The 10,533-nt window shown below is 31.2% G+C and overlaps 1 long non-coding RNA gene across 7 annotated transcripts; it reads right to left on the bottom strand.

The window, feature by feature from the left end:
* Positions 1-3,301: 3,301 nt before the first annotated feature.
* On the bottom strand, positions 3,302-9,628 carry LOC119569495. 7 transcript variants are annotated; one of them, XR_005228273.1, is made up of 3 exons: positions 4,831-9,628; positions 3,904-4,741; positions 3,302-3,661 (listed from the first exon to the last, which is right to left on the bottom strand). It is a non-coding gene; the product is annotated as an uncharacterized LOC119569495 (long non-coding RNA). The 7 variants fall into 7 exon arrangements; XR_005228267.1 differs by having other exon boundaries at positions 3,302-3,821; positions 3,909-4,741; XR_005228274.1 differs by having other exon boundaries at positions 3,302-3,760; positions 3,909-4,741.
* Positions 9,629-10,533: the final 905 nt, after the last annotated feature.

Genomic DNA, 10,533 nt, shown 5'->3' with positions numbered 1-10,533 from the left:
CTAGCTTTTACACCCTTTTCATTTTATTTTCTCTAACTCTACCTGGTGTATTATCCATAGCTTTCACTCTTCCCCTTATACTAGCTAGTATGTCAGCCTTTTGTTTCCTTATTCTTCCCAGTGTTTATTCAGTGCCTTTCACTCACCTTTCACTTTCTTATTTTTTCCTCATGCTACCCACTGTTATCCATACCTTTCATTTGACCTTTCATATTTTAATTTTTACTATATACAGAATGTCACCAAAAGCTTTTTTCTTTCTTTCTTTTTTAACTTCCTTCTTTATTTGTTTTGTCTAGTCTGCCATCCGTTCCTTTCAATTACCCTTTGATTTTCTTAATTTCTCCTTTCTTTAACCAGTGTGTCAGCAATTCCTTTCATTTAACCGATCATTTGCTTAAATTTTCCTTGCTCTACCCAGTGTCATCCATACCTTGTGCTTAACCTCCCATAACACATTATTTTTACACTGCCCTGACCGTTGTGTTCTAATTTACTATTCATTTTCTGTTTCCCCGCTTATTCTGTTCAGTGCATCATCCATACCATTCACTTAACTCTTCATTTTCTTATTCATAGCTTTCCTTGCCCTTTGTTTCATCCACATTTTCATTTATCCAATAATTTTCCTTGCTTCCTTCCATACTCAATTTTCCACATAATCTTTCATCTTATTCTTACATTATTTTTCCTAACGTTTTATCCATACCTTTTATTTTACTTTCACTTAACCTTTCATTTCTTATTTATATCTTTCCTTGCCCTTTGTTTCATCTATACCTTCCCTTCATTCTATAATTTTCCTTGCTTCCTTTCATACTCAATTTTTCACATAATCTTTCATCTTACTCTTCCATTATTCTTCCTAACGTTTTATCCATACCTTTCATTTTACTCTTTTCTTTTTTACATTACTCTGCTCGCTGTGTCAATCAGGCCTTTCATTTAACCTTTTTATTTTCCTTAGTCTTCCCAGCATTACACGCATTCTTTGATTTTACTTTTAATGTTTTTATCATTTAATTTTCTTATTTCAGACATTACTCTACCCCTCACCGGTCCCATGTTATTTTTCCTTATTTTATCCAGTCTATCACTCTTATCTTTCACTCTTTTCCCAATTCTGTCCAATATGGCAACCTTTCATTTTCACCCTTACTTTCACTAAACCGTTAATCTTCATCCATACTTTCACTAAACCTTTCATTTTCATCAATACCTTTCATATAACTTTCCATTTTCACCGATACTATTCACTAAACGTTCATATTCATCGATACCTTTCACTAAACCTTTCATTTTCATCCAGACCTTTCACTAATTCTTAGATTTTCATCCAGGCCTTTCAATAAACCTTCCATTTCTTCTTACTCTTTCCTGTGGCATCCATATATTTCACTTGACCTTTCATGTTCTCATTTTTACTTTACTCTGTATATTACCAGCAGTTTTCTTCCCTTTTATTCTAGCTAGTTTGTCATCCGTGCTTTTCACTTAACCTTTAATTCCCTAACTTCTACATTAATTCAACCAGTATGTCAGCCACATCTTTCATTCTACCTAGTGTGTCATCAAACTTTTTTTATTATTATAACTGTCACACACACCTTGCAATTGACTTTTCATTTTCTCTTTTACTCTTCCTTTATTCAGTACCTCATCTTTTCATTCAACCTTTCATTCTATTATCTATATCTTTTAACCTGCATTTCACCTATACCTTTCATTTAACCTCTCGTTGTCCTAATTTTGCGTCACTCTGTCCAGGTTTGTCATACACACCTGTCACCTGACCTTCCATATTCTTATATTTACATTGATTTCCCTTCTGTATCATCGCCACATTCACCTTAATCGTTAATTTCCTAAGTTATACCATATTCAACCCAGTGTATCATTTAAAACTTTCACTCAATATTCATTCTCTTATCTTTACTTTGTTTAAACTCTTTCAGTTAACCTTTCGTTTTCGCATTTATACCAGCGTACCTTTTAAAACATTCACTCAACTTTATATTTTCTTATTTATACCTTACTTTTTTTCTTTCACTCTGTCTAGTGTATCATTGTATCATTCATACCTTTCATTTCAGTTCCATTTTCTTGTTATTATTTTGCCCTACCTTGTGTAATATTCATAACTTTTATTTTTTATTCATTTTACATGATTCACATTGTGCATTCAATACCTTTCACTCAACTTTTCGGTTTTTTTTCTGTTTTCCTTACTCTATTTATTCCTTCCATGTAGCCTTTCATATTTCATTTTTACATTACACTTCCTTGTGTTTCATTCAAACCTTTTAACTTTTTTTTTTTTTTTTTTTTTTAATTACTCGCTGTATCAACCATACCTTTCACTTAAGCTTTCGTTTTGCCTTACTTTGCCCCGCATGACATGTACACTTTTAATGTAACTTTTAATTTACTTTAATTCATTTTCATCTTTTTCCCTTAAATTCTATAGCGTCATCCATAGTCAACCGTTCATTTTCTCATTATTCCATACTCTACAAAATTCCACCGAGTGTGTTATCCATGCTGCAGGATTTTATGGTCCTAATTCACCCCTTTTTTTCCTTCCGTTTCTTATAAATCTGTTATTTTACTCATCTTCTTCCATACCCTTAATGCAACCTTCTGTTGCTCTATTTTTTATTTTTGTATTATTTTACATATGGTATTCGCATTTCATTTCAAGTTTCTAGTTCCTCAGCTCATTTCTATTTTTACTTGACTTCACAACATATCATTCATACTTCTCACTTAATCTTTCATTCTCTATTTTTCGTTACTTTGCATTGTGTGACATACAGACCTTTATACTTAACACTGTTTTGTTTATTTTTCACTCTATCCAGTGTTTCATCCATAGCTTTCACTTAACCTTACATTTTATCGTTTATACGTTACCTTACCTTTCACCACCGTTTCATTTTCTTCTTTTTCCTTAGTTTACTTATTGTGTTATCCATACCTTTCGCTTAACTTTTCATTTAATTTCTTCTTTCCTTGTTCTAGCAATAGTGGTAGCCATACCTTTTACTTATTTTTTTTTCTGTGACATCCATACTTTACACTTTCCTTTTACTCTCTACTTTACTTTTAATCTTAATTTTAATCTTTCAATCTTCATTTTTTGCATTCCCGTACCATGTGCACTATCCATACCTTTCATGTAACCTTTTATCTCACTTTGACTTTACTCTATCCCATGTTTCATTCATATCTTTTACTTAACCTTCAGTTTTCTTTTTTATTTTTTTTTTTTCATCCTCTACTTTTCTTTTTTTCTTTTTTCTTTTTTTTTGCTTATTCCACTTTCACATTTATCCCTGCTTTGCTTACTGTGTCATTCATACCTTTTATTCAGCCTTCCATTGTGTTACCTTTCACTTCAGGTTTACTTTTAAAATTATGCCCAGTTTGACGCATTCTTTTCAATTAAACATTTAATTTTCTTATTTATACTTGTATTCCATCCACACGTTTCACTTAACCTTTCATTTTATCAATTTTATTCTATTTAACCTTTCACCCCTTTCATTCTCTTGTTTTTCCTTTGTGTTATCCACACTTTTCGCATCCACACCTTTCATTGAACATTTCATTTTCTCAATTTTACTCTATTTAACCTTTCATTTTCTCAATTTTACTCTACCTAGCCTTTCACTTTCTCAGTTTTACTCTACTTAACCTTTCATTTTCTCAGATTTTACTCTACTTAACCTTTCATTTTCTCAGATTTACTCTACTTAACCTTTCATTTTCTCAATTTACTCTACTTAACCTTTCATTTTCTCAGTTTTACTCTACTTAACCTTTCATTTTCTCAATTTTACTCTACTCAACATTTCATTTGTCAGTTTAACTACTTAACTTCATTTTCTCAATTTACTCTACTTAACCTTTCATTTTCTCAGTTTTACTCTACTTAACCTTTCATTTTCTCAGTTTACTCTACTTAACCTTTCATTTTCTCAATTTTACTCAACTTAACCTTTCATTTTCTCAATTTTACTCTACTTAACCTTTCATTTCTCATTTTACTCTACTTAACCTTTCATTTCTCAATTTTACTCTACTTAACCTTTCATTTTCTCAGTTTTACTCTACTTAACCTTTCATTTTCTCAATTTTACTCAACTTAACCTTTCATTTTCTTAATTTTACTCAACTACACCTTTCATTTTCTCAATTTTACTCTACTTAACCTTTCATTTTCTCAATTTTATTCTACTTAACCTTTCATTTTCCCAATTTTACTCTACTTAACCTTTCATTTTCTCAATTTTACTCAACTTAACCTTTCATTTTCTCAATTTTACTCTACTTAACCTTTCATTTTCTCAGTTTTACTCTACTTAACCTTTCATTTCTCAATTTTACTCTACTTAACCTTTCATTTTCTCAGATTTTACTCTACTTAACCTTTCATTTTCTCAGATTTACTCTACTTATCCTTTCATTTTCTCAATTTTACTCTACTTAACCTTTCATTTTCTCAATTTTACTTTATTTCACTTTTCACTTTCTCAAATTTTATTCTACTTAACCTTCCACTTTCTCAATTTTACTCTACTTAGCCTTTCATTTTCTCAATTTTACTCAAATTAACCTTTCATTTTCTCAGTTTTACTCTACTTAACCTTTCATTTTCTCAATTTTACTCTACTCAACATTTCATTTGTCAGTTTTACTCTACTTAACTATTCACTTTCTCAGTTTTACTCTACTTCACCTTTCATTTTCTCAGTTTTACTTTACTTAACCTTTCTTTTTCTCAATTTTCCTCTATTTAACCTTTCACTCTGTTTTACTCTACTTAACCTTTCATTTTCTCAGATTTACTCTACTTAACCTTTCATTTTCTCAATTTTACTCTACTTAACCTTTCATTTTCTCAGATTTACTCTAATTAACCTTTCACTTTCTCAGTTTTACTCAACTTAACCTTCCATTTTCTCAGTTTTACTCTACTTAACCTTTCAATTTCTCAATTTTACTCTATTTAACCTTTCATTTTCTCAGTTTACTCTACTTAAACTTTCATTTTCTCAACTTTACTTAACCTTTCATTTTCTCAATTTTACTCTACTTAACCTTTCATCCCTTTCTTTTTTTCCTTATTGTGTTATCCATACCTTTGACTTGACCTTTCATTTTTCTCTCTTTTATTATTAGTCTATTGATAGTTCCACCCATACCTTTCACTTAATATTTCACTTAATATTACATGTTATTTACATTAGTCTACTCGTTGTTTTTAACAATACCTTTCATTTCATCTTTCACTTCCTCATTTTCATCATACTCTACCTTTCACCCCTTTCATTCTTCCCATATTTTACCCAGTGGTTAATCCATCCATCCCCTTTTTCCTACTTTATCCAATATATCAACTTTTCCTTTTCCTTACGCTACCCAATGTGTATCCCGTGCCTTTCAGTAACCTTTCACTTTCTGATTGATTCCCTTTTCTGTCCACTGTCATTCATGCCTTTCACTGGACCTTTCATATTCTCATTTTTATTTTACTTACTCACCAGTGGCTTTTATTCTATTCTTTACTGCCTGGCCTGTCATTCATTCCTTAACTTTTATTTCGTTTCACATTTGTTTACCCAGGGTGTCATTCATATATTTTACTTATATTTCCATTTCATTTCCTTTTTAACACAATTATCACATTACTCTAGGCAGTAAGTCGCCCACTCCTTGCAATTAACCTTCCTTTCTTTTTCTTACTGTACTCAGACGTTATCCATACCTTATATTTGACCTTTCCTCTTATTTATATCTTTATTTGCCTGTGTTTCATCCAACCTTTCATTTAATCTTACATTACTCTACCCAGTTTACCATCCAACTTAATCTTTCATTTGCTTATACACTTCACTCTACCCGTGCATCATTTATTTTCACTTAAAACCTTTCATTCTCTTATCTACCCTTTTACTATACCCAATGAATCATTGATACCTTTCATTTAACTTTTCGTTTCTTCATCCATACCTTCATCTGTCCGTATGCTATTAAAAACGTTCACTTAACCTTTTTTTTTTCTTGCCTTATTCTACCCATACCTTTCATCTACCCTATTGTTTTTATTTTGTTTCATAAATATGTCGAATGTGTCACCATTATCTTTCCTTCAGACTTCCATTTTCTTTTCTTTTTTTTTTTCTTTTTTTCTTGCTAAGTGTCATTCATACTTCACTTGACCTTTCATTTTCTTATTTACATTGTGCCACTTATACCTTTCGGTTCACCTTTCATTTTCTTTTTTTCCCTTATTCTGCTCATGATCACCTCAGCTATACCTTTCATCAAACCTTCCATTTTCACATTTTTACATTACTCTACCGCCTTTGTCACCTATATCTTACCTTTAACCTTATATTTCTTCTTTTTTTTCGTTTCCCAGTCTGTCAGCCATAACTTTCACCCAACCTTTCTTCTTTATTTCATTTCTACATTAATCTACTCCATATAGCATCGTTACCTTTCACTTAGCCTTTCAGTTTCTTCATTATATCTAACTTTATCCATTCTATCACTTGTATCTTTCACTTAAGCTTTTCACTTTATTAATTTTACATGAATTTACCCAGATTTCATAGTTTACTTTTTATATTTACTCCATACTGTGTCATCCATGCAATCCATATTTTTCATTTAACCATTCATTTTTCCCATTTTTACATCGGTCATCTTTTTACATTACTATATTTGTTAAAACATTCATGCTTTTTCTTTAATTTTTTTTTACATCACACTTTGATTTAATGCATCACCATTTTAACCCCTATACATGTTGTTGTTTTTTCTTTCCCCATTACTATTACAGAAATTACTCTATCAAATGTTTCCTCTGTACCTTTCACTTTAGTATTCTTTAAAGTTTTTCTTTTCCTTTTTCTTTTTACAGTAATTACACATACCTTTCATTAAGCCTCACATTATTCTACCCACTATGTTATCTATATCTTTCACTCAACCTTTCATTTTCATCTTTTTCCCGCAAATTCTACTGTCAGCCATACTCAATCTTTCATTTTCTCTACTTTCCTCACTCAACAATACTCTCTACCCAATGTGTTTATCCATGCCCTTCAATAGACCGTAAATTTTCCACTTTTTTTCTTGCCCTAACCAATGAGTCATCCATGCCTTTAATTTTTACATTTATACATCACATTACCCAGTGCATTATCCATGCCTTTCAGTTAACCTTTCATTTTTCTTTTCCCCACTCTGCTCCTTATGTCAATCTTCCATTTTCCTTATTCTACCCAATAAATATTCCGTGGCTTTCACTAACCTTTATCTATCCATTGTCATTTATACCTTTCACTGGACCTTTCATATTCTCATTTTTACTTTACTCAGTCACCAGTAGCCCTCATTTTATTCTTTACTCTGTCTAGTCTGTCGCCCAATTATTTCACCTAACTTTAGATTTTCTTAGCTTAACACTCCTTTAACTATTATACCTTCCATACATTTTACTTAAACTTCCATATCACTTTCTTATTTTCACATTACTCTGGCCAGAAAGTCGCCCATTACTTGCAATTAACCTTTCATCTTTTTCTTACTGTACTGAATGTGTCATCCATACCTTATACTTAACCTTTCCTTTTATTTATACCTTTATTTACCTGTATTTCATCCAACCTTTCATTTAATCTTACATTAATCTACCCAGCTTGCCATGCAACTGAATCTTTCATTTCCTTATATACTTTACTCTACCTGTGCATCATTTATTTTCACTTAAAACCTTCCATTCTCTTATCTCTCCTTTACTATACCCAATAAATCGTTGATACATTTCACCTGACTTTTCATTTCTTCATCCATGCCTTAATTTATCTGTATACTATTAAAAACTTTCGCTTACTATACCCAGTATTTCATCGATACTTTTCATCTACCTATCAGTTTTCCTTTGCTGCATTAATCTACCAAATGTGTCACCAATATCTTTCATTCAGACTTTCGTTTTCTTCTTTTTTTCTTGTTAAATGTCATTCATACTTCACTTGACCTTTCATTGTCTTATTTACATTGCGTCACTAAACCTTTCGGTTCTCCATTCTTTCTTCTTCTTCTTCTTTTCCTATTCTACACACGATTACATCAGCTATAACTTTCACTAAATATTTCGTCCTCTCATTTTTACATTACTCTGCTGCCTTTATCACCCATATCTTACATTTATACTTTGCAATTAGCGTCTCATTTTCTTGTTACTGTGTCAGCTATGCCTTTCGGTTCATCTTTCACGATCTCTTCAATCCATACTTTCGATTATTGCATTACTATTCCCATTGTACCTCCCTATACTTTTTTTTCCTTCTTCTTCTTCCTTTCCCCTTATTCTACAAAGTGTGACATCCATACTTTTAATTTAATCTCCCGTTTTTCAAAATTTACATTACTTTTAGTTCCTCCTACTCAGTTGCCATCTATGCCTTTCATCAAACCTTTCTTTTTTCTCCTTTTCCATTTGTGTTATCCAATGAAATGCATACTCAACCTCTCATTTTCTCTTATTTTCCTTACTCTACAATACTCTACCTAATGTGTCATTTATACCGTTTCTTGCTCTACCCAGTAAGTCATCCACACTTTCAGTTTAGCATTGTATTTTCGCATTTCTACGTTACTTTGCCATGCCATCCATACCATACTCTCTCTCTCTCTTTATTTCTTATTAAAACATTACCCATTCTGCCATCCATGCCTTTTAATAAATCTTTCATTTTCTTTTTCTTTTTTTTTCAACCCGTGGTGCCATCCATATCTCATTCACATAACCTTTCATTTTCCTTATCTACATTGCTCAAACAAAGTGCCACATTTGGACCATTCCTTTAACCTTTTTGATTTACATACATCATCCGTACCTTTCATTTAACCTTTCACTTTCATTCTTACATTACTCCACACTGCCATCCATACCTTTCACAGTACCTATATATTAATATATATTACTTTACTAAGAGTTTTACGTAACTTGCATTGAGTATTTTGTTATCCTAATTTGAATTGCTCAGTTTGTAACATATTTTTGCATAACTCGACCAAATGTGTCATTCATACTCTTAATTTTTTTGTTCTTGCTTTGTTTTGTTTTTCGTTTTGTCTTTAATTTTTCCGTTTCTTCTTGTTCTTTTATTTTTTTCAATCTGTCGTCCCTAACCTTTATTTACCTTCTATTACTCTCTTTTATTCTGTTTCTGTATTATTTTACCTATGTTATCCGCATTTCATTTAAAATTCTAGGTTCCTAATTCATCATCAGTTTTTACATGACACGTTGTGACATCCATGCTTTTCATTTAATCTTTCGTTTTCCATTTTTCTTTGTTTTGCCTTGCATTGACATTCATACATATTCAACTTTTCGTGTGTTTTTTTTTTTTTTATTCTTGACTCTACCCAGTGTTTCATCCATGCCTTTCACTTAAACTTTATTTTCACGTTTTACATGATTTTACCATTCACCAACCTTTCATTTCTCGTTTTTCATTATTTTTTTCATTTAGTTAACCTTTCATTTTCTCGTTTTTATATTATTTTACCATTCACCAACCTTTCATTTTCTCGTTTTTTGCATTATTTTACCATTCACCAACCTTTCATTTTTTATGATTTTACCATTCACCAATCTTTCATTTTCTTTTTACATCAATTTACCTTTTATTGTTTTTTTTTTTTCTACCCAGTGTAACGTCCATATTTTTTTATTTATTCTTCTTTTCTTTTCTTTTTCTTTTTTACCATTTTACATTTTTACTTACTCTACCCATTTTCTTACTTTACTACTTATTTTATCTAGTGTGTCAGCCATGCCTTTCACTAAACCTTTCATTTTCTCCCTTACTCTAGCAGCAAGTCATTCATGCTTTTCATTTAATCTCAGTGCGTTACCCATACTTTCACGTAACCTTTCATTAACCAGTGTTTCATCCATACTTCACATTTAACTTTTCATGTTTTCATTTTTCCATTGCTTTTGCCAGCCAATCATAACAATTACTTAACCATTATTATTTTTTATTTCTACAGTAGTGTACTCACTATGTTAAACAGTACCTTTCATTTAACCTTGACTTGCCTGGTGGGGTATGCGTGACTTTCACTAAAATTTTCGTTTTCCTATTCATTTTTTACTCTATCCAAAGGTTTGCTCTTATTTCACCTAATGTGCTCTTCATAGTCTTCTATTACCCTTTCACTTCCTTTATTTCTTGTCTTTTCTTTTTCACCAGTCACCCATCCCCCTTTACTTCAGTTTTCCTTTTCTCATCTCTCCGTTACTCTTCCTTATTTTTCCGTGTATCATCCATCATTTTCACTAAATGTTCCATTTTCTTTGTTCTTCTTAACTAATTACTTAATTTTCATTTAACTTTTCATTTAATTGTTTCTTTATCCACTGTGTCATCTATGCTTTTCACTTAACCTTTCATCTTTGTTTACATTACTCATCCACACCATTTATCCACCTTTCCATTTTTT

Source organism: Penaeus monodon, chromosome 4, assembly GCF_015228065.2.
Source record: "Penaeus monodon isolate SGIC_2016 chromosome 4, NSTDA_Pmon_1, whole genome shotgun sequence".
Taxonomy (NCBI): Eukaryota; Metazoa; Arthropoda; class Malacostraca; order Decapoda; family Penaeidae; genus Penaeus; species Penaeus monodon.
The sequence above is the reverse complement of the archived record's forward strand: the minus strand, read 5'-3'. Positions and strand labels throughout refer to the sequence as shown.